General features: G+C 38.0%; 1 pseudogene; it reads right to left on the bottom strand.

The window, feature by feature from the left end:
* Nucleotides 1–25,368, bottom strand: part of LOC115525417 — a 90,416-nt pseudogene that overhangs the window by 18,566 nt on the left and 46,482 nt on the right.

Below are 25,368 nucleotides of genomic sequence, written 5' to 3'. Positions count from 1 at the left end.
TGAACTCCTTTAACTTTTATTTGTCTGGAAATTTCTTTAGATCTCCTTAAATACTGATAGATGATCTTGTAGGCTATTGTTGCAGGTTTTTTGCTTTCAGCACTTTGAAGATACCATGCAACTCCTTTCTGGCCTGCAAACTTTCCACTCAAAAATCACTTCATAGCCTTATAGAGTTTCTCTGGCCTATAACTAGTATCTTTGCTCTTACTGCTTTTAATATTCTCTATCTTTTTTGCTTTTTTTTCTTAATTTATTTTTGACAGAGGGCACAAGCATGAGTGGGGCAGGAGCAGAAAAAGAGGGGGACAGAGGATCTGAAGCAGGCTCTGCACTGACAGCAGAGAGTCCTATGTGGGGCTTGAACTCATAAACCATGAGATCGTGACCTGAGCTGAAGGTAGATGGTTAACTGACTCAGCCACCCAGGATTCTTGCTTTTAAAATTGTTATGTGTTTAAATTGGTATGGACCTCCATGGGTTCATCTAATTTGGGCTCATCTGTCCAGAACCTGGATATCTGTTCCCTTTCTCCCAGATTAGGGAAGTTTTCAGCTTTTTCTTTAAGTGATCTTCCCCCTTCCCTTTTTCTCACTCTCTCTCGCTCCTCCAGAGATCTCTGTACTGTGAATGTTATTACACTTAATGATGTCACAGGGTCCCTTAAGGTATTCTCATTTTTTATTCTTTTTTCTTTTCAGCATGGTTGCTTTCCACTACCCTTTGTTCGATATCAATTATCCATTCTTCTGCATCCTCTAATTTTCTATTGATTCCCTCTGGTGTATTTTTTATTTCAGTTACGTATTCTTCAGCTCTGACAGGTTATTGTTTATATTTTCTATCTCTTTGTTGAAGTTTTTACTGAGTTTATCAACTCTATTGTCAAGTAAAGCGAGTATTTTTATGACCATTAATTTGAACTCTTTAACAGCCATATTGCTTATCTTTGTTTCATTTACCTGTTTTTCTGTGTTTTTTTTTCTTCATTTGGATCATAGTCCTCTGTTTCTTCATTTTGTTTATCTTTGTATTTGTTTCTGTATATTTGGTAGGTCAGGTATGTCTACTGGTCTTAAAAGTAGGGCCTTGTGTAGAAGGATTCCTGTGGTGCTCTGTAGCATAATCCCCTTTGGTCACCACAGCTAGGCCCTCCATGGGTCTCCCCTATGTAGGCTACATATGCCATCTTGTTATGGCTGACCCACAATTGCTGTAAGGATGCTGGGTGGGTTAAGCTGGTGCTCAGCCCTACTTGCTGTAATTGCCCTCTTTGCTTGTTGTAGGAGCCCTGGGCAGCCAAGTTTGCTCCTTGTGCTGGTAAGAGGCTCAGCCCAGACCCACTGGTGGGTAGGACCGGACCTCAGACTGTCTGTTCACCATTAGCCCCTGTGACATCTGTGGGTACATCAAAGGGCAGGGCTTGCTCCCTGCAAAGCCAGGTGAGAGGCCCAGCTGCAAGCACTGGAGGGTGCTGGTGTGTGGGGTTAGTTTGCCAACTCCACAGGGCAGAATTGCCTGCCCAATAGATGTGACAGGGTGCTTTAGAGGGGTACCTGCTGGGGCAAGTGGGTTGGGTGAGGCAGGTCTACAGGGAAATGCTGGGGTGGGGCATGCAGTGCCAGCAAGGTGAATGGAGAGTATTAAAACTGGCTCCAGAGGGGCACCTGGATGGCTCAGTTGGTTAAGCATCTGACTTGAGCTCAGGTTGTGATCTCAGGTTGTGAGTTTGAGCCCCACACCGGGCTCTTTGCTGACAGCTCAGAGCCTGGAGCCTGCTACAGGATTCTGTGTCTTCCCCTCTGTCTGCCCCTCCCCTGCTTGTGCACTCTCTCTCTCTCTCTCTCTCTCAAAAAAAAAAAACATTAAAAAAATTTTTTTGAATAAAAAAAAGAACTGGGTCCAGAAAGCATTTGGCTATCTAGGCTTGGGGAGGGTAAGAAAAATGGCACCCACAAGCACTTTCATTCTTGTAGAAAGCTCCTGCAGACACTTGCCCTCCCCCAGAACACATCCTAAAACTAGTCAGTAAATCTCCTTCACATATACTCCATACACTTTTCAAATTGCTGCTCCTGTACTATGTCTCAGGCTGAGTTATTTAGTGGCTAACTCTTGAAGGGATGGGCCTCAGTTTCCTTTTGCCCACTGGCTCTCCTGGAGTTAATCCTGCTGATTTTCAAAACCAGATACTATGGGGACTGGTCTTCTCCATGCAGGTCCCCGTGACCGGGGATGTCTGCCATGGAGTCTGATTCTCTTGTTCCTCCCTACATGTTATGTCCCTCCCATTTGTGGTCAGTTATACTATACCAGGGGTTTGATTTCCAGCTGTACCCCTCCTACCCTTTTTGATGTGGCCTTCTCTCTACAACTAGCTATGGAAGATATGTTCTGCCGGACTTCAGATTGTTTTTGGAGTTAGTTGCAATATGTATAGTTGTTGCCTCATAGTGTCCATGGGATGAGGTGAGCTCAGGATTTTCCTAATCCACTGTCTTCTCTCTTTCAAGATGGAGGTCATTTATATATCTTGCCGCTTAAACAATATACCTTCTTTGTCATCTCCCTACAGTGTTGGGATTTGTGGTATATGTTTAGACAATTAAATTTATGTATATTGAATTATATCAGATTTATAAATGGCTCTAAAAATAACAATCTGGCATTATCATCTAAGGAACCACATAATTGTATTAAAAATTATGGTCCAGGAAATAGGGAAACCACAGAGGTGTTAAAAGGCCTCCAGTTGCTTCAAGTCTAACAACTTTTTTTGGTGTAATAGTTGGTATGAATGATGGTTGCCATGGCAGAGATAAGGGATCTGTCTTTTCCATAGACTGAGCTTTCAGTGGGTTCATGATTTATTTATATGTTCTCCACAAGGTTTAGCAAAGTACTTTGCCTACAGTAGGCCCTCCATAAACATTTACTGAATATTTGAAAAATGGGCAGTGTGCAAATGCATACAGCATTGATTGTTACAACAGAAGTCATTTGCTTTTCTGAAATTCACTTAAATTCCGGTATAGCAAAACCATCGCTTTTATGAGTGAGATGGCTGTGTATTGACCACTGAATTTCCTGTGATAAAATGAAAATATCCACAGAAATTGCTAGTTCATAGAACTTTAGTTAAGATGGTTTGGCTGAAATAGATATGAGAAACCACCAAAGAAAGTATCTAACTCTGTAGCTTATCTGAGACATTTTCACATTACCTAATTATTGGATTTTTAAGAATAAATCTTAAGTTTAAATAAAAATAACATGTACATTTTGAGAGCAGGCAGCTGAAATTAAGAGTTGGTTAGACATTTAGATCTTAGTATTAAAATTGATTTAAATTGATATGAAAATAATTTCCAAGAATAATAAAGTCCCCCCTGTAAAGCCCAAGATGATTGATACTCTTTGTCCGAGGAAATGAAAGTTTGAAATAGTTAATATCTAAGAAATTTCTCAAAGTAAGTCATTTAAATGGATAAATTGTGAACACGGCAAGCAATAGCACAATAGACTTACTATTATGTGGTAAGGCTTCAGTGTAGGTAAAGTTCTTTATCATTTCAACCCCCATGTTTGATCTTCAAAAAAATGGGAAAATAAATTAGCCAGATACCTGCCCAGATATTAAAGTGAAAAATGAATCACTAGCTGAGAGAGATTGAGCCACTCTTAACTCTCTACAAATGCTTTATTTTCCTTTACTTTGATATATTTAAGATATTCTGAGAAAGTAAATGGGTTAGGATTCTGGAAAATCATTCTCCTGGTAAGGGAAGGGATCCAAAGATCCAGAAAGAGGGCGATGTGGAATTCATAAAACATATATCTTTGGTTTTATCTTCTAAATGATTTTCTACTGCAAGCCAGCCTTTGTATCTTCACCACCTGTGGTAATTCAGGCCTTCATCAACATTTTCCTATGGCAGTACTTCTCAAACTTGAGTGTACATCAAGATTATCTGGAGAGCTTATTATAACTCTGATTACTGAACTGTATCCCCAGGGCTTCTGATTCAATAGTTCTGGGGCACTTGAAGAGATGCCTACACCCCATATTCATAGCCTCATTAATTCACAGTAGCCACGATATGGAAAGAACCTAAGTGTCCATTGATGGATGAATGAATACAGATGTAGTCTAAATATACAATGCAATATCATTCAGACTTGAAAAATAGCTTGCCATTTGCAATAACATGGATAAACCTGGAGGACATGCTAAGTAAAATAAGTCAGATACAGAAAGATAAATTTCACTTGTATATGAAATCTAAACAAGTCAAATTCATAGAAACAGTAGAATGGTAGTTTTCAGAGTTTGGGGGTGGGAGAAATGGGGAGATGTTGGTTAAGGGGTATAAACTTCCAGTTATAAGATGACTAAGGTCTGGGGATCTAATGTACAGCATGATAACTATAGTTAATGTAGGTTTAAAATTGGCTGTGAAAGCAGATCTTAAGTGTCCTTACACACACACACACACACACACACACACACACACACACACACACATATATATATATATATATATATATATATATATATATATATATATATATATGAGCACCTGGCTGGCTCAGTCAGTAGAGCATGCATCTCTTGGTCTCAAGATTATAAGCCCCACATTGAGTGCAGAGATTACTTAAAAATACAAAATAAAACACACAAAAATGCAAACTATGTGAGGTGACGGATATGTTATTCAACTTGATTATGGTAACTATTCTACAAGGTATATGTGTATTTCTGCTCCTTTGGTTTATCCCAACTAAAACATCCTCTGTGCTGCCTGTTTTCCCCTAGACAAAATACTTCCATGACTTTCCATCATCAACCTACAGGATAAGGACCAAGCTCCTTGACTGGCTTACAACCTTCTATGAAAGTCCATTTGTCCAGCCTCCTATTCATGCACTTTTGACCTTCACAAGATCCCCAGAGGTTATTTTGTGTACTTTGTCATCTCCTTGAGAGTAGCATTTGGGTCAGTCTTATTCATTATAATGTTTTAGTGGCCTAGCACAGTGAACTTCACCTCGAGGTATATAGGTCTTACAAATTAAGTTGGTGAGTATATCTGGTCAACTGAATTCATTCCATCAACATAGTATCCATCTTGGGAAAGGAAGGACTTGAGGGGCCAGGTCCACAGAGACCTCCAGGAAGGACAAAGGAAGTATTTTCCAAAATTGAAAAAGATTGTCTGAATTTTGGGGTCAAATGAGAATAATCCCTCATCACAGGCATCATAGGGTTGCAGAAGTGAGGGGTCAGAGCATTTGGACAGTAACAGCTGTCGGGAGTGGTGGAGTCATCGGAGACAGTGTTATATATAGCCTCTTGACTTTCGCATAAAGTAGATTGGGATACAGGTTCTGACTGCATCTTGCTAGGTGTAACTTTGGCCAAGCTATTTAATATATTTGGGCTGAAATTTCCACATATGTTAAATAAGCATAATAGTCACTCCAGATTATTTTTACTGAGGATCCTGTCAGACCTATCTTTGGCACAAGGTTAAAATTTGTCTCGTTGCAGAACCTGGATTTCTGAAATTTGAAATGTTTATTCTCCCACATCTATTTAAGGTAAAGTTGAGGTTGTCAAGAGACAACCTTGTGAATTGGATTACCAAAGCCAAACTTTGTGACATTAAAAATAGGATTAAAAGGGGGCACCTGGTTGGCTCAGTTGGTTAGACATCTAACTTAGGCTCAGGTCATGATCTCATGGTTAGTGAGTACGAGCCCGATGTCAGGCTCTGTCTCTCTGCCCCTCCCCTGCTTGTGTGCACTTGCTCTCTCAAAAATAAACATTTATAAATATATAAAAAAGTAGAATTAAAAATACAGTATGACATTCATGTCAATGTGTCTTAGTATTAAGTGTGCATGTATGTGTATGTATATATATGTGTGTATATATATATACACATATACATACACACACATGTATATATACATATGTGCACACACACATTCACACACACTCACACACACATGCATATTACGTTTCAGAAGGGAGTCTGTAACAGACCATGACAGAAACTGAAAGATTTCTTAACAACTGTGTTTCCTGTATGATGTCTTCTCAGGTGGCAACCACTTGCTTATTTTCCCACCATGATTATCAAAAAAAAATACTAAAATTAAAAATACTTTTTTAACTTGGAAGAAGTGAGTATTTGAGGAGGTAGCATCTGATTGGGTAGCTAGGGATGAGAGAACATGAGGGAGAAACTGTATTTACTATGTTACAAATGAAAGAAACCAATTTAGTCCTTGGACTTGTGGGAAGAAATGATGTCCTAGCACCTGACTTGGGCCTAAGAATGGGGCTTAGAGTTTTGTATTAGAATAATCTGCAAGAGTTCTTGGATATGGAATCAACTGTGAAACTGACTATTCACCTGTGAGGAAATGTATGTCTACTTCCATGCAAGAGGAGAAAAAAAAGACATTTTTAAAAATTTTTTTTTCAACGTTTATTTATTTTTGGGACAGAGAGAGACAGAGCATGAACGGGGGAGGCACAGAGAGAGAGGGAGACACAGAATCGGAAGCAGGCTCCAGGCTCTGAGCCATCAGCCCAGAGCCCGACGCGGGGCTCGAACTCACGGACCGCGAGATTGTGACCTGGCTGAAGTCGGACGCTTAACCGACTGCGCCAACCAGGCGCCCCAAAAAGACATTTTTTAATGAAGCTTGGAATCCAGAAGTAAATGTGTGTATTGGAAAGTAAAACAGGGTCAGGCAAATTGTCATAAATATAGTCCACTTTGGAAGCATGATTGAGCCAAAAATACATGTACGTTAGCTAGACCAGGAATTTAGGATTTCCTGAGAACAAGGAGGAAAGTGTGTAGGGAGAGCTCCCCCAACACAGGCTGCGTTGAAGACCATCTCAACAGGGAGCTGTATGTGGCCAACAGGGAAAATGGAATCAGCACAGGAAGACTCTGCCTGTAGAGTTAAAACATGGCCTTCAAAATGAAAAGGGCTCTACATCTTCATGAGGATACCTCCTTTAGGTATTAGTTAAAATAGTTTTTTGGAAAAGCCCAGCCTCTTTTGTTTGAGCTATAGGTTAAAGGAATTGTTCCATATCTTTATCAGGAAAACAAAAAAGTGAAGGTGACAGAGCGTGAAAGGGACATTTTGTAGAAACCTAGGGTCAGTTGTGCCCTGCCCCCTGCCCTGGTGTCGTCATAATGTTTGAAATGGATTTGAACTTAAATTTTCAGGATACTATATTATTCTACTTGCTTTTTTGAACCCACATCACAAAACAAGGCCTTTCTATAGCAGCAATTACCAAACTATGGAACCAAAGTCTCTTAAAATGGTATAACTGTTCCATGGTCAAATAATTTTGAACCTCTGTCTTCCACCCCCACTTGAAGGGATACATACTAAAGTTACTGAATAAGCCAGCTGAAAATAAACCTATTTAATTATTTTCCCTGATTGTATTTCACTTATTTTCCATTCAGCAGTTGAGAAGCTTCCATGTGTTAGGCATCACTGGGCTAGGAGACAAAGTGGTGGCTCTTAATGGTTTCCTATCATATATAGATGGCCTCTAAGCTCTGCCTACCCATCTGACCTCCTTGCTCCATCATCCATTGCATTCGAGCCTCAGTGGTTCCCCTCACTGTTCCTGAAACATTCCAGCATGTTCTCACCTCAGTTCATATACTTTCTCTTGGGAACGGTATTTCCCCCAAAATTCATCTGGCTCACTTCCTTACTTCATTCAAGGTGTTGCTCAACTCACCTGTTCTCAGGTTGGTATTCAAAACAGGTCTCACCTGCCTCTTCTAAAGTAGCACTCACCATTCATTAACAATACTTACTCTAGTGACTTTGTTACAACTTGTTGTTTGCCGTTTTTTTACTCCACTAGAATATAGAATTCCAAATACCCAGTGTTGCAGAATGAGTCTGGAGTTCTCTCTTGTCCAGCAAGAAAGCGGATGCAAAATTAAATGTGAGAGAGGCTAATAATGTCTGGGAGGAGATAAGAGCCCCAAGTAAGGGTCCTTGCTCAGTTTTTATTAGGATCAGAAGGCTTACAAACGTGATGGGTGTGCAGAAAGAGACAATGAAACGGTAATCATGAATTCATGTGTGTGAAAGAAAGGGGCTTTCAAAGATATGCAGTGTTAGGGGTTTGGGTCAATACAAAACAAAATCCTGGTGTGAGTATCAGGTGCTGAGTGAGTCTGTTGGTCTCAACTTGCCTAGGGGATAAGACAGAGCATGCTACCCCAGGGTCAACATGGCACCTTTCTTTTGCTAATTACCTCTGCTCCAGGCAATTTCACCAGCAGTCTATTACCTAATCTTGGATGCATTCATCCTGTGGGTTCCTACTCCTATACTTCTATAGTGGGGTGCCCTGTTTACCTAATCTTGGATTCTTTCATCCTAAACCTTGTTAACCAATTGGTGCAAACTCAGGGAATTCCTAAACTTAGTCCCCACAACCCAGAGTTATGCCTGGAACATAGAAAGTCCTAACTATTTAAAAATTGAATAAATAAATGGCAAAAAAATTATGGTTATTGCTTCACAGAACTTACAATTTAGCAGAAGATATAAAAATATGTGTGAAATTTAACAGTATAATGAGTGTTATCATTGGGAAAAAAATCAGAATGTACTGAAAGAATATGGGAATAGCACTTTACCCAAAGGCAGAAGAGTACTATTTAAACCAAGACTTGTAAAATTACAGAGTTGAAGGAGCACATGGTCCATTTGTGAAATAAACGTTTAGCTTGTCTGACAGAGCAAGGCAGCATAAGAGTGAGACAGCAAGATTTAGAGCTAGGCAAGTCCTTGTAAACATTACAGAGTATGGATTTTACCCTTAGAGCAATGGGGTCACATACAGGAATTTAAGCAACGAAAAGTAAAAGTCATCCAGATTTTAGAAACTTTAGTTTGGATACAGTAGATTGTAGGAAACAAGACTGTGGACAAGGAAACCAGCTCTGGGGATGGTGGAATAATCTAATTGAGGTACAATGATAGTTTCTCCACAGAGGCAACAGCAATGGAGTGATTACTGGGTTCAGTAACTCTGTGGGAGGTACAATGCATAGAATTTGGTGATTTATTTAATGTACAGGGTGAAGTAGACTAATGATATTACTCATCCCCCCCCCCCTTTTTTTTTTGACATGGCATCTAATATTCTGTAGGATTGTTGTTCTATAGAATATGTTACAGAAAATACTGGTCTCTTAAAAAGTTGGTCTCTTGCCAACTCTGGAAGTATTACAAACCAATGGATAACAATCGGGATATGTAAAGTGCTTCATTGGTTATACTTCTTAAAACCACAGGTGTAGAGATGACCTGTATGGGGCCTGTGAGTATACCAGCAGCTGAGCCGACTCTGATAGGATTATAACCAAATCAACATTTATTTGGTGTTAGGGAGCTTGATTAGGAAAAGTTTCTAGGCAGGGTTGGTCTGAACCTAAGCCTACCTCTTTGTATTGCCTATTGAATGTGAAGGCCTGTTACCTGTGGAAAAGACTTGGTTCTTCCTTTCTCAGATAGCAAATATTTCCCTCGCTGGTGGTCATGTGAGTCATACCCACAGGGAATATGTGGAGGCTTCATGCGGTAGAAGGCCTCTTGGTCTTGGTAGTCCAGGTCTTTACACAGTTGAGCAGTCGAGTTCAGGTTCAGACCACACAGAGCGAAGACTAGGAGCTGCCATTGTCAAACTGGCCTGTGGAGATCATTCGGTCATAGTCTTGGTTCCTTGCCCTCCAGAAAGCAGACACCCCTTTACTGGGGTGGATGAGCAGGAGAGACAGAGACCCAGCCCTCCCTAAACAAAATGAAGCTGACAAGGTAGGTGCTGTTGTTGAGGTCTGTCACCTATTCTGAAGCGCCTACCTTCAGGGCTGGGGAGGACATCCTGGCCCTCAGGAAATCCCCACCATACATCTTCCTGTGTCCCAACTGGTCCCTTGCCTCCAGTAGGATATCTAGCTGCCCCCTCCTGCAATAGGTGTCTCGAGGTTGGAGGATGGTGGCTGTGCCGTGTGCAGCCCTGGTGGTGGTGTTCATGTGGGTGAAACGTCTGGGTCAGATCAGCTGGTTTCCTTTCTCCATGATTCCCTTTATTCTCAGCTCAGTCTGTTAGTCAAACTGCTGGATCCAGTGGTACTTCAAGATGGAAGGTCTTTATTAAGATGTTCCATTGGTTCAGGGCAATAGGGCTTCTCAAACTGAACAAGAACTGAAGTATTGAGGGAAAAGGAAGGTACTATCAAATAATATAGTCTGCTTTCAATATAAATTATTATGGCGCAGCTTATACACATTTCAGTTGGTGTAAACACCTACCAAAAACGGATTCTAACGGTTTTCAATTTTGGAATCATAAGAATCAATTTCCATGAAACGTGACTTCCTCTGTCACCAACAGATGATTTTTTGGAAGTCATTGGCTTGAAAATTAACTACATAAAATAAGTATATATCACTTTGTGATTGAATTTTAAAGTGTGCCCCTTTGCCGTATCCTCACTTACTTTTTCTTTATAAAAATCACATAGCCATGTTATAGACAATACGGAAAACAGCCAACTTTTAAAAATACGATCCTGCCCACACTTTGCTGTTTTTATGGTATTTTTTATTTATTGTGTCCCCTTTTCCTTTTTTCTTTCATGTATGTATTTTGTTTAGTAATCACATTAAAATTAGTGCTAGTACTTTTTGCAGGTAATACCATTATAAACAGTTTTTAAATTTGTTAATATTTATTTATTTTTGGGAGAGTGAGAGACAGCATGAGTGAGGAGGGGCAGAGAGAGTGAGGGAGACACATAATCAGAAGCAGGCTTCAGGTTCTGAGCTGTCAGCACAGAGCCTGACCTGGGATTCGAACCCATGAACTATGACATCATGACCTGAGCCGAAGTCAGATGCTTAAGGAACTGAACCACACAGGCACCCCAGTATAAACATTTTAATACTGTTAATCAGTTTTCGTGATCATTTATAATCACATAATATTCTACAGGAGGATGTGAAATGGCTTGTGGAGCCAATGATATTGGACAACGGGAGTATAGCTATTTTACATGACTTTTAATGATCAATACCTAGGGGTGGAAGTACCAGATTATATATTATTGAATTAAATAATCAGGGGCGCCTGGGTGGCGCAGTCGGTTAAGCGTCCGACTTCAGCCAGGTCACGATCTCGCGCTCCGTGAGTTCGAGCCCCGCGTCGGGCTCTGGGCTGATGGCTCAGAGCCTGGAGCCTGTTTCCGATTCTGTGTCTCCCTCTCTCTCTGCCCCTCCCCTGTTCATGCTCTGTCTCTCTCTGTCCCAAAAATAAATAAACGTTGAAAAAAAAATTAAAAAAAAAAAAATAATCAGCCGAAGCACATATGCATTTTTATTCTTACTGACTGTCAAACATACTCTCGAGGTAAGAGTTTACAGTGACACCAGCAGTATGGAAGACTGTTACAATACACAGGTGTCTCATTGGTCTTGGTAGCAAACTGTGATGAGAAAAATAACTTTTGAGGAAAACAACTTTGTTCTTCTGAGTTGCTATTCAGACATTTTACAGTAGAACCCTGCTCTATACGAGTCTGGACATTTAGATAAGGACTTGAGTTTGGGGTGCCTGCCCTAGGTTCACCTTTTACTTTTCCTGGACACCTTTTAAAATAACCACTTAGAGGGGCGGCTGGGCGGCTCAGTCGTTTAAGCATCCAACTCTTGATTTCACCTCAGGTCATGATCTCATGGATTGTGAGATGAAGTCCTGCATCGGGCTTTGTGCTGACAGCACAGAGATTCTCTCTCTCCTTCTCTCTTTCTTGCTATCAAAAATAAATAAACTTAAAAAAGTAAAATAACCACTTAGGCTTGAGCCCATGAAAAGTCAGTAATCTCCACCCCAACCACTTTATAAGTAATAGGTGCTTGCTACCCTGCTCTCCTATCTCCCGCTTGCTGGTTACTTGATGGAGGACTCCCCACCCCCTCAATTACCCCTCTTCCCTTCTGGGATTTCTAAGTACAGATTTTCCTTGAGTTAATAGGGTTTATATCCCAATAAGTCCATTTTAAGTTAGAAAAAAATACCATAAGCCAGGGCACCTGGGTGACTCAGTCAGTTAAACATCCAACTCTTAATTGCAGCCCAGGTCATGATCTCACTGTTGGTGAGATCAGTCTGTGAACTGGCAGTGCAGAGCTTGCTTGGGATTCTCTCTCTCCCTCTCTGTCCACCCCTTCCCCACTCTTGCATACTTGTCTGCGTGCTCTCTCAAAATAAAAAGAATACTTTAAAAAATAATAAATACCATAAGACAAAAAGGCATTTAATACATGTAACCTACAAAACATAGCTTACTTTACCCACCCCACCCTAAATGTGAACCACTTCTATTATCCTACAAGTGGGGCAAAATCATCTAATCCAAAGCCTATTTTATAAGAATGTTGAATATCTCAGGTAACTTAATCGCATACCGTACTGAAAGTGAACAACAGAATGCTTGTATGTATGGAATGATTGTCAGTGTGTGGGTTGTTGACTCCCATGATCCCATGGCTGCCTGTAGGCTGTGGTTCACTCTTGCTGCAGAGGGTCTCAAGAGTGTGTTGTACTATATATTCCTAGCCTTGGGAAAAGCTTCAAGTTCAAAATCCAAAGTATGGTTTCTACTGAAGGCTTACTGCTTTTACACCATCATAAAGTCAAAGAATCATAAATCTAACCACTGTAAATTGGGAGCTCTCTGTAAGAATAAATCCTGTAACTCTACTTCCTTTGTGTGAGTATATTGAAACTGCACCTTTAATCAAAAGGACTCTGTGGATCTTATTACTCCCCCCAAAAACTTGGAATTGGGATGCTGAGGGAACTACCTGCTGATCCAACGTGTGTGGCATGGGCCCCCTCATTCATCAGGTCATAATCTACGTGTTCTCATTTCAGTACACCATTCCAGCTTCTCAACACACAAAGCACAAAAGTTGCATATAGTGTTCCTCAACAAGAATACTAAGACAAATATTTAATAAAAAATATTTGTTTAACTGACCCTGAATGTCATTGTGTTCACTTGGACAACAAAGTAACTAAAGAGAATGTCATCACCAGTTGAAATTCTGTTCATCTTGTGCTCCCTTGGGCAGCATATATACTAAAGTCTGTTCATCTGTTACGGTCCCAGGCGTCTCCTAAGCCCCATGGAGGTACGTTTAGCCATGGCCTAAAATGATACAGGTGAAGCCAAAGTTGGAAATCTACTCCTGTTTGTTAATTGGCCTGTTTTTTCCTTTATTTTTTTAAATTGCCTTTGTTTAGCCGAAAATGTGTTTATTGTTTTTATTGGAGTAGAACACACAGTGTTTCAGGTGTACAGTATAATGATTCAAAAATGCTATACATTTCTCCTTGCTTACCAAAATAAGTTCATTCTTAATCTTTTGTATCTCTTACCTATCCTCCTATCCCCTTTCCTCCTGGAAACCACCGGTTTGTTCTCTGTGTTTAAGCGTCTGGTTTTTGGTCTTTGTTTTTTAAATTGCACATAACGCCTTACACACTGTCAGAATGGCTAAAATGAAAAATACAGGAAATAACAAGTGTTGATGAGGACATATCATGTGCTGTTAGTGGGGATGCCAATTGGTACAGCTGCTGTAGAAAACAATATGGAGGTTTCTCCAAGAAAATAAAAAAAAATACCATAGGATCCAGTAATTCCATTACTAGGTATTTACCCAAACAAAATAAAAACACTACTGCAAAAAGATCTTTGTACTCCTATATTCATTGCAGCATTACTTATAATAGCTAATATATGGCATCAACTCAAGTGTCCATTGATAAATGATTGGATAAAGAAGACGTGGTACATATACACAATGGAATATTACTGGGCCATAAAAAAGAATGAGATCTTGCCATTTAAAACGGCATCGATGGACCTAGAGGGTATAATGCTAAATAAAATAAGTCAGTCAGAAAAGGACAAACACCATGTCATTGCACTCCTGTGTGGAACTTAAGAAACAAGATCTACAAATTAAATTAAACTGCTGTTTAATATTTATACAGAAAGGCTTGAAGCCTAGTTACACTATTTCCTCTGTCATAATTGTTAAAGATTCTTCTGAAATAAGATAATTATGCCAAAATTAAAACACCTCCTATATTATATGCTACTAATTAGATAGTTGCCTGAAAGAAAGATCCTTAGAAAATCCATCTTCTGATTGGTGAATGAATAGCTGAATGAAAGATCACCAAGATTGTACTTGGATAACTGTCCTCAATTTAAGTATTTTGGTTAAATTATAAAATGCTATTAAAAATATTTGCCAATATTACAGATGAAAATGGAGACTTCCTATTTTAAATGACTTTTAGTACCAGGGTATTTCAGCTAAATGGTCTATTTCCTTTGCCCATTGTTTTAATTTTGATGTCAACATTTTCAATTTCTTAGTTGACAATTCTTATATAACATCTTAACACTCAGTGTCTCAATTTTGCAGAAAATGTTTTATTAATTGTTCAACATTTTAGAAATATTTAATATTTAGAGTTAAAGCAGTGAAGAATTCCTTTGTGACCTATTTCTATTGCTTCTAAATTTAGACTGTTCACCACACTTTTATTTCTGAATATTTAATTTTATTTTTTAAATATCTTCTGTGATTGGATTTTTTATTCTTTTGTGTACCTAGATTCAGCCAATTGGATAGAAAGTCTACTCTACTGGTTATTATGATAAAGATACTCTCTGCTCTCTTACTGATCTTTATAATAATCTTAATTATTACTAATTATGAAAGGGACCTACAATTGTTATTTTTAGCTGATATGATTATACCCTCAGGGAAGCCAATCTCGTGAGAAGAACAAACATGTATACTTATTACAAAAAAGTAAGTAACTTGAAAGATACATAAGCAAAATTTCATGGGTACCTAAAAGATTGTAGCAAACTTGGCCTGGGACAGTTAAGAATGGCTTCATAGGGGTGGGGGAATGGAAGTTATAGTTTAATGGTCATGGGAGTCTCCTTGTGGAGTGATGAAAAGGATAGTGGTGATGGTTGCATAATACTGTCAATGTAATTAATGCCATTGTTTTATACACTTCAATGGTTAAAAGAGAAAAGTTTTATGTTACCTATAACCATAATATTTTTGAGGTGGGGGGGGCAGTGGGAGAAAGAGAATCTTAAGCAGACTTCATGCCCAGAGCAGAGTATGATGCAGGGTTCATTCTCACAACTGCAAGATCATGACTTGAGCCTAAACCAAGAGTCAGATGCTTAACTGACTGAGCCACCCAGGGGCCTCTATAACCATAATTTTTATAATTAATAATATAATTTACCATAAACTATAGAATTATAGACTTTAAATGAGAATTATATAGTAGGTAAACAATTTATCAAAACTTTTTTTTTTCCTTGAAAGAATGACTGTACAGGACTGATGCCCTTTGATTCTCAAAAGACTAGAAGGAGATGATCAGAGGGGAGGAAAAAACCATCTTTTAGGTAGGGAAAGCTATACAAATTTGCCATGGGATTTTTCTTTTTAAAAAATCTTAATTTCACTGTATCTGTGAACTGTGTAGCTGTAACTTCCACACTGTAAACTGTGTGTCCATAAGTCCAGAACTGTTAACCTTGCTTTAAGAACAATTTCTTGAGGCAAGAAGGCTATTAGTGTCCAAAAATGAGGGGTTAATCTAAATATTTTGAAAGGATTGGAGAAGCTCTGAGGAGCAAACTTAATAAAGACAGTCAGCTATCTTGGTTTCCTTGTATCTGACACAGTCATTGATTATACCTAGGCAGTTCTGCTCCCTGATCCTTTTATAGTAATAAATATCCTCTGGGGCACCTGGTTGACTCAGTTAAATGTTGGACTCTGGATTCTGGCTCAGGTCATGATCTCATGGTTCATGAGATGGAGCCCCACTTCTGGCTCTGTGCTGACAGAGTGGAGCCTGCCTGGGATTTTCTCTCTCTTTCTCTCCGTGTCCCTCCCCCGCTCTCTCTCTCAAAAAAAAATAAACATGAAAAAAATATTAGTGAATATCCTAATGTTCTTACTTTAAAAAGATACAAGTAATAACCAAATTAAAGAAGAGTCTAGGCTAACAGGTGATAAAGACATTCTGGTTGGTTTTGAAGAATGGTAACTTTTTTTTTAATTGAAGGATAACATACAGTGTTAAACTGATTTCAAATGTACAATATAATTTAATAATTCTGTACTTGGTGATCATCACCATAAGTGTAACCTTAATCCCTTTTATTTCACTCTTTCCCTCACCCCCATCTCCCCTCTGGCAATTACCAGTTTTTTCTTTGTATTAAAAAGTTCATTTTTTTTGTCTCTTTTGTTTGCTCATTTGTTTTGTTTCTTAAATCCCACGTACAAATGAAAGCATACGGTATGTGTCTTTGTCTAACTTATTTCACTTAGCATTATGCCCCCTAGACCCATTCATGCCATTGCAAATGGCAAGATCTCATTCCTTTCTGTGGCTGAGTAATATTCCTTTACATAATACACACATACTATTTGTATGGCATATATTTGGCATATGGCGCACACACACACACCACATCTTCTTTATCCATCTATTGATGGACATTTGGGCTGCTTCCATATCTTGACTGTTGTAAATAATGCTACAATAAACATAGGGATGCATATATATTTTTGCTAGGGTTTTTGAAGAAGAATTGTAACTTATTCTTGACACACAACTTCAAGATCAGAGTGTTCATCTGATTACTAAGGGCTAACATATATTCTTGAGCTTGTTAAAATTCTTGGCTTCAGGACCCCTTTCCTAACACTGGGTCCTAAATGATACATGGGACAAACTCTGAAGTTGAAGAGTTGGGATCTCTTCGATTAGCCAATGGTCATACCTGAAACTTCAAAATCCAACTCAGTATTATTGAGAATGAGATTGCCAAGGACTCAGAATATACAGTTTAAGACATCAGATAGTCCAAGAAAACAGGATTTTTTTTTCCTTCATCACAGATATAGTGATTATATGCTCCAGTAAAAACACTGAGTTTTGATTCCTGGTATCACCAATTACTACCTGTGTGATAATGCATTAGACAAGGTTCCATTTCCTCACTGTTAAAGCAGGGTTCTTTACACAGGAGACCTTGGTGTTGAAATAAAAAAATAGAATGCATCTATTTAATTCCACATATGCCTTATAAATAGCAAATCACTGGATCATCTTCTTAAATTATTTTTCCTTTGGGCCATTTTTCTTTGTGTTAAAACATACATACAAAATTTACCATTACAACTAGTTTTTAAGTGTACAATCTAGTGGCATTACACATATTAAGCCATATGTTATCATTTTTAAGATATTTTAGCTTTTGATTATGGATATTAAAAGCATACAGAAGCAGAGAGTAGTGTAAGCAACTCTTACTCCTGCAATGTACTCATCACTCAGCTTCAGAAACATGTTTCTGCATCCCCATAATAAATTCCACTTGATCACCATGAATGATCCTTGCAGTGCATTGTTGAATGCAGTTTGCTAATATTTTGTGAAGAATTTTTGCATCTTGTTCATCAGAGACAATAGCCTGTAGTTTTCTTTTTTTGTAGTGTTTGTCTGGCTTGGGTATCAAGGTAACGCTGGCCTTGTAGGATGTATTTAGAAGTTTTCCTTTCTCTTCTATTTTTTGGAATAGTTTGAGAAGAATGCGTATTAACTGTTTTTTAAACGTTTGGTAGAATGTATCTGTGAACTCATCTAGTCCTGGAATCGTTGTAAGTTTTTAATTATTGATTCCATTTCATTGCTAGCAATTGATTTCAGATTTTTCTGTTTCTTTCTGACTCCGGTTTGGGAAGTTGTACGTTTTGAGGGATTTATCCATTTCTTCTACTTTGTCCAGTTAGTTGTCATATGGTGACCAATCCTAGCTCATTTATACTGCTATTCACCTCCCATCCTCTTCTAACTGGGTTATTTCCAAAAAATCATATTGTTTAATCTATGTATACTTGAGAATGAATCATAAAAGATGAATACTCACTTATAAAGGCATAAGAATAAACTATCATTTTATCCACATACAGAATAAGTTCTTAAGTTTAATTTACAAATTGCTCTTAGCATTTAATAAGTGATTTTTTATTCGAGTTGAACAATACTGTATTTCAGGTGTATAGCATAGTAATACAACAATTCTATACATTACAAAATGCTCACCACAGTAAGTATGGTTATCATATGTCACCATACAAATTTATTACAATATTAATAACTGTATTAACTATGGCATATGTTTCATCTTCATGACTGATTTCATAAATGAAAGTTTTTACCTCTTAATATCCTTCACCTACTTTGTCCATCCTTCACCCCCTTCCTTCTGGCAGCCACCAGTTTTCTGTATTTATGTCCATTTCTGGGTTATTTTTGTTTTGTTTGTTGACTTGTTTTTTATATTCTGCATATAAGGAAAATTGTATGGTATGTCTTTCTCTAACATTTTACTAAGTATAATATCTTCTAGGTCCCTCTATATTTTCATGACTCGAAAGACTTCATTCTTTTTTAACGGCTAAATATTTCACTTATAATATACCACATCTTTATTCATTAATTTGTTGATGTACACTTAAGTTGCTTCCATATCTTGAGTATTGTAAATAATGCTACATTAAACATAGGCATGCATGTATCTTCTTTAATTAGAGTTTTGGTTTTCTTTGGGTAAAACCCAGTAGTGGAATTAGTAAATCATAAAGTATTTCTATTGTTTTGAACTGTGTTTTAATTTTTAAAAAAGAGATAAATTTCATTTATACAGTGACAACACATGTAAAAGCTATCTCACATATCCCCATCCATCAAATCTAAGTTTCCTAAAATGATAATAGAAAACCCACTTTAAATATATTAATACCAGGAATCAAATTTGTCTGTAAACAGAATGTTGTTATGAGGCCGTGTTTGTTCTTGATTCTTAGTGTGAGCACCTTTTCTATTATGTAGAAAATTGTGGGCAACAGAAATCTAAGTTTTTTTTTTCCTATTCTAGCTAATGTAAACATCCAAAAATTTCTTGATGCTAAAAATCTTAGTAGTAGGTTTATCAGGTCACCGGAAGCTCAGACTTCTTGCTAATGATAATACTCAGAATTAAACAGACAACCCTTTCCTTGCATTATAAACAGAAATTCATGGAAGATACCATTAATTTTTTGAGAAACCTCCATACTGTTTTCCACAGTGGCTGTACCAGTTTGCATTCCCAGCAACAGCCCACAAGGGATACATTTTTTCCATATCCTCACCAACACACTACTTCATATCTTTTTTATTCTAGCCATTTTGATGAGTGCAAGGTGATATTTCATTGTGATTTTGACTTGGATTTGCCTGATAATGTGTGATGTTGAGCGTCTTTTCATATGTCTGCTGGCCATCTGTGTGTCCTCTTTGAAAAAATACCTACTCAGGTCATCTGCCCATTTTTTATTTGGAGTGGGGGGGGTTAGATGGAGTTGTATAATTTTGTGTATTTTGGATATTAACTCCTTACTGGATGTATCATTTAGAGATATCCTCTCCCATTCAGTTTGTTCATAGTTTCCTTTGTTCTGTAAACCCTTTTTATTTTGTTGTAGTCCCAATAGTTTATTTTTGTTTTTCTTTCCATTGCCTGAGGAGACACAGCTAGGAAAAAGTTGCTCAAGCTGATGTCAGAGATTAATGCCTATGATTTCTTCTAGGAGTTTTATGGTTTCAGGTCTCACATTTAGGTCTTTAATCCACTTTGAGTTTATTTTAGTGTGTGACATGAGAGTGGTCCAGTTTCATTTCTTTAGCTTATAGCTGCCCAGTTTTCCAGTACTATTTATTGAAGAGATTGTTTTCTCCCCGTGTATATCCTTGCCTCCTTGGTTGTAGATTAATTGACCGCATAAGTGTGGGTTTATTTTTGCCTCTTTACTTTGTTCCATTGATCTGTGTGTCTATTTTGGTTTAGTACTAAGGTGTTGTGATTTTTACAGCTGTCTAGTATATCTTGAAATCTGGGATTGTGATACCTGCAGCTTCATTCTTCTTTCTCAAGATTGCTCTGGCTATTCAGGGCTTTGGTGGATCCACACAAACTTAATACTATTTCTTCTAGTTCTGTGAAAAATGCTATTGATATTTTGATAAGGATTCCATTGAAAGTGTAGATTGCTTTTGGAAGTATAGATATTTTAACAATATTTTTCCAATTCCTTAGCTTGGACTATCTTTCCACTTGTGTCCTCTTTAATTTCTTTCATGAATGAAGCTTCCATCATTATAGCATTCAGAGTATAGGTCCTTCATCTCCTTGGTTAAATTTATTTCTAGAATTTAATTGTTTTTCATATACTTGTAAATAGGATTATTTTCTTAATTTCTATTTCTGATGTGTTCTTAGTATATAGAAATAAGACACATTTTCTGAATATTTTGTATCCTGCAACTTTACTGAATTCATTTATGACTTTAATGGTTTATTTGATAGAGTCTTGAGGGTTTTGTATGTATTGTATCCTGTCATCTGGAAATAATGACAGTTTTACTTCTGCTATACTAATTTGGATGCCTGTTACTTCTTTTCCCTGATTGCTGTGACTAGGACTTCTATTACTATGTTGACTAAAACTGGCAGAAGTTGACATCCTTGCTGTCTTCGTAATCTTACAGGAAGAGCTCTGTTTTTCACTGTTAAGTTTGATGTTAGCTGTGGGTTTGTCATTTATGGCCATTATTATGTTGAGGTATATTTTCTCTAAAACCCACGTTGTTGAGAATTTTATCATGAATAATGATGAATTTTTTCAAGTGCTTTTTCTAAATCTATTGAGATCATCAGATGATTTTTATACTTCATTTTGTTAATGTGTTTTATCATGTTAATTGATCTGTGGATATTGAACCACCCTTGCAGCCCCAGAATAAATCCCACTTGATTGCTGTGAATGATCTTTATAGTGTATTGTTGAATGCAGTTTGCTGATATTTTGTTGAGAATTTTTGCATCCTGTTCATCAGAGATATTGGCCAGTAATTTTTTTTTTTAATAGTGTGTCTAACATAGGCATCGGGGAAATGCTGGCCTTGTAAAATGTAGTTAGAAGTTTTCCTTTCTCATTTATTTATTGTTGGAATAGTCTAAGGAACAGGTATTAACTCTTTTAAAGTTTATTTTATTTTTGAAAGAGAGACAGAGCATGAGTGGGGGAATGGCAGAGTTACAGGGGTACACTGAACTCAAAGTGGGCTCCAGGCTCCACGCTGTCAGCGCAGAACTCAAGGTAGGGTTTGAATTCAGGAACTGTGAGATCATGACCCAAGCCGAAGTTGGATGCTTAACCAACTGAGACACCCAAGCAACCCCTCTTTTTTTAAATGTTTGGTAGAATTTATCTGTGAACTCATCTGGTCCTGGAATCACTGAGTTTTTAATTACTGATTCCATTTCATTACTGGTAATTGATTTCATATTTTTCTTTCTTTCTGACTCAGGTTTGGAAAATTATACATTTTGAGGAATTTATCTGTTTCTTCTACTTTGTGCACTTTGTTGGCATGTGATTTTTCAAGTAGTCTCTTCTAATTTGTGTATCTGTAATATCTGTTGTTACTTCTCTTTAAATTCTGATTTTATTTGGGTCCTATATTTTTTTCCTTGATGACTCTAAAAGTTTGTCAACCTTATTTCTTTTTCCAAAGAACCCGCTCTTGGTTTCATTGATCTTTTACATTGATTTTTCAGTCTCTATTTTATTTTATTTTTTTTAATATACATCCAAATTAGTTTTATATTATTTTCGTTTCCCTTTCCTTATGTTCATCTGTTTTGTCTCTTAAAGTCCTCAGATGAGTGAAGTCATATGATTTTTGTCATTCTCTGACTAATTTCACTTAGCATAACACCCTCCAGTTCCATCCACATAGTTGCAAATGGCAAGATTTCATTCTTTTTGATTTCCGAGAAATACTCCATTGTATATATATATATATACCACATCTTGTTTATCCATTCATCCATCGATGGACATTTGGGCTCTTTCCATACTTTGGCTATTGTGGATAGTGCTGCTATAAACATTGGAGTGCATGTGCCCCTTCGAAACCACATACCTGTATGCCTTGGATAATTACCTAGTAGTGCAATTGCTGGGTCATAGCGTAGTTCTATCTTTAATTTTTTGAGGAACCTCAATTCCAGAGTGGCTGCACCAGTTTGCATTCCCACCAACAGTATAAGAGGGTTCCCCTTTCTCCACATTCTTGCATAGCATGTTTGCTGTGTTTAGCCATTCTGACAGAGGTAAAGTGATAGCTCATTGTAGTTTTGATTTGTATTTCCCTGAAAATGATGGATGTTGAACACCATTTCATGTGTCTGTTAGCTTCTGTATGTCATCTTTGGAAAAATGTTAATTCATGTTTTCTGCCTATTTCTTAACTGGATTATTTGTTTTTTGGGTGTTGAGTTTGATAAGTTCTTTATATACTTTGGATACTAACCCTTTATCCAATATGTTATTTGCAAATATATTCGCCTATCCTGAAGTTGACCTTTTAGTTTTATTGTTTCTTTGCTGTACAGAGCTTTTTTTTTTTTTTTTAATTTTTTTTTTAATGTTTATTTATTTTTGGGACAGAGAGAGACAGAGCATGAACGGGGGAGGGGCAGAGAGAGAGGGAGACACAGAATCGGAAACAGGCTCCAGGCTCCAAGCCATCAGCCCAGAGCCTGACGCGGGGCTCGAACTCACGGACCGCGAGATCGTGACCTGGCTGAAGTCGGACGCCCAACCGACTGCGCCACCCAGGCGCCCCTGTACAGAGCTTTTTTATCTTAAGTCCCAATAGTTTATTTTTGCTTTTGTTTACTTGGCCTCCAGAGACGTATCTAGTAAAAAGTTGGTACAGCCAATGTCAATGTGGTCACTGCCTGTGTTTTCTTTTAGGATTGTAATGGTATTCTGTCTCTCATTCGGGTCTTTGATCAATTTTGAATTTATTTTTGTTTATAGTGTAAGTCAGTGGTTTAGTTCCAGTCTTTTACTTGTTGCTGTCCAGTTTTCCCAGCACCATTTGTTGAAGAGACTGTCTTTTTTCCATTGGATATCTTCTTGGTTTGTCAGAGATTACTTGACCATATAGTTGTAGGTTTATTTCTAGGTTCTCTATTCTGTTCCCTTGATCTGTCTATATTTGCTCCAGAACCATGCTGTATACCCCTAGCCAGACTTAACAAATAGAAAAAAAGACGCAAATAAAATCACAAATGAGGAGAAATAACAACCAACATCACAGAAATACAAACAATTATGAGAATATTATGAAAAATCTGTATGCCAACAGATTGAACAAGCTGGAAGAAATGGATAAATTCCTAGAAACATATAAACTACCAAAACTGAAACAGGAAAAAATAGAAAACTTGAACATACTGATAACAAGCAAAGAAATTGAATCAGTAATCAAAAATCTCCCAAGAAACAAAGTTGAGGGCCAAATAGCTTCATGGGTGAATTTTACCAAACATTTAAGGAAGGGTTAATACCTATTCTTCTCAAATTATTCCAAAAAAAAAAAAAAAATAGAAATGGAAGAAAAACTTCCAAATTCATTTTGAGGCAAGAATTACCCAAATACCTTTATCTTTAATTTTTGACATTTTAATTACTATGTGTCTCAGCATGGTCCTTGGGTTCATCTTGTTTGGAATTCTGTTTCCTTCCCCACGTTAGAAAAATTTTCTTCTATTATTTCTTCAGGTAAGTTTCCTACCCCATTTCTCTCTTTTCTCCTTCATGAACGCCCATGTTTGTTCACGTAATGTTATCCAAGAGATCCTGTAACCTATCCTCATTTAATTTTTTTTTTATTTTGCTGTTCACCTTGGGTGCTTTTCATTACCCTGTCTTCCAGACCACTGAGCCATTCTACATTCTGTAATCTGGTATTGATTCCCTCTAGTGTGGTATTAATTTCAGTTATTGTATACTTCAGTCTGATTGGTTCTTTTCTATATTTTTTCTTAAAGTACTCACTGAGTTCATACACTCTTATCTCCAGTCCAGTTATCATCTTTATGACCATTACTTTGAACTTTATATCAGGTAGATTGCTTACCTCCATTAAATTTATTCTTTTTTTTTCTGAGATTTTGCCTTGTTCTTTCATTTGGAGCATAGTCTTCGGTCTCATCATTTGTCTGTGTTCTGTGTTGGTTTATATATGAATTAGACGGAATAGCTACTTATGTTAAACTTGAAGGCGTGTTCTTATGTATGGTTGTCCATGTGTGCCTTGCAACTTTGGTTTGCTGGCTGCAGCTGTGGCTGATTTGGGCTACCAGCCAGAATCACTCCATGCAGGGGCTGCCCTGGTGGGATGGCCAGAGCTGAAGTGGACACAGGCTCAGGCAGTCCCAAGGCTTTCACATAGAGAGCTCCCTGGCAGGACAGCTGAAGCTAACTAAAGTGGGTACAAACCAGGATTCTCAGGGCTCTTTTTAGAAAGCATCTTGGAAAAATACCTGAAGCTGAAGTGGGTATAGGCCAAGGTGATCCTTGGGTTGCTTTGCAGGGGATGCTCTGGTGAGTGGTTTGGAGTCAAAGTAAACAAACATAAACTAGGAAGTACCAGGGCACTCTGCACTGGGGATGCCCTGGCAAGTTGTCTGAGGCCAAAATGATGTGGCCTGAAGTGTTACAGGCTGTCGTGCACCTTGTTACCTTGGCAAGATGGCTGGAAATGTACTGAGAGCTGATCTGGGATGTCCCATTGTGTACCATGCTGGGCTGCCTTGGTGGGACTTCTGGGATTGTGATGGGCTAGGGGAATAGGGCTCACTGAGGTGGGAGGCCAGGTAGGTCATCTAACTCCTGTTGCTGTCCATGCTATCATGGTAGAAGGGGAACATAACTATAGTGCTCACCAGCTCCCCTATTTGAACAGAATTTCAGCAGTTTCCCTACCATTTATTAGAGTTCTAGGGCTGAATCTTTTATATTCTATTTGCTCTTTTAAATCATGGCCTATTCTATATGCCTCATGGCCTCCAGAGCTGATACGGGCTAAGGGACCAGGGCTCACTGAGGAAGCAGCCAGCTATGGCACTGGGACCCTGCTTCTATCTTCACTATTAAGGTGAAGAGGGTAACATAAACAATGGTGTTCACCAGCTGCTCTGACTTGGAGAGAGTTCCAGCAGCTTTCCTGACATATGGCATGGTTCTGTCTTTATATTCCTTTC

Source organism: Lynx canadensis, chromosome D1 (genome assembly GCF_007474595.2).
Source record: "Lynx canadensis isolate LIC74 chromosome D1, mLynCan4.pri.v2, whole genome shotgun sequence".
NCBI classification, from domain to species: domain Eukaryota; kingdom Metazoa; phylum Chordata; class Mammalia; order Carnivora; family Felidae; genus Lynx; species Lynx canadensis.
The sequence above is the reverse complement of the archived record's forward strand: the minus strand, read 5'-3'. Positions and strand labels throughout refer to the sequence as shown.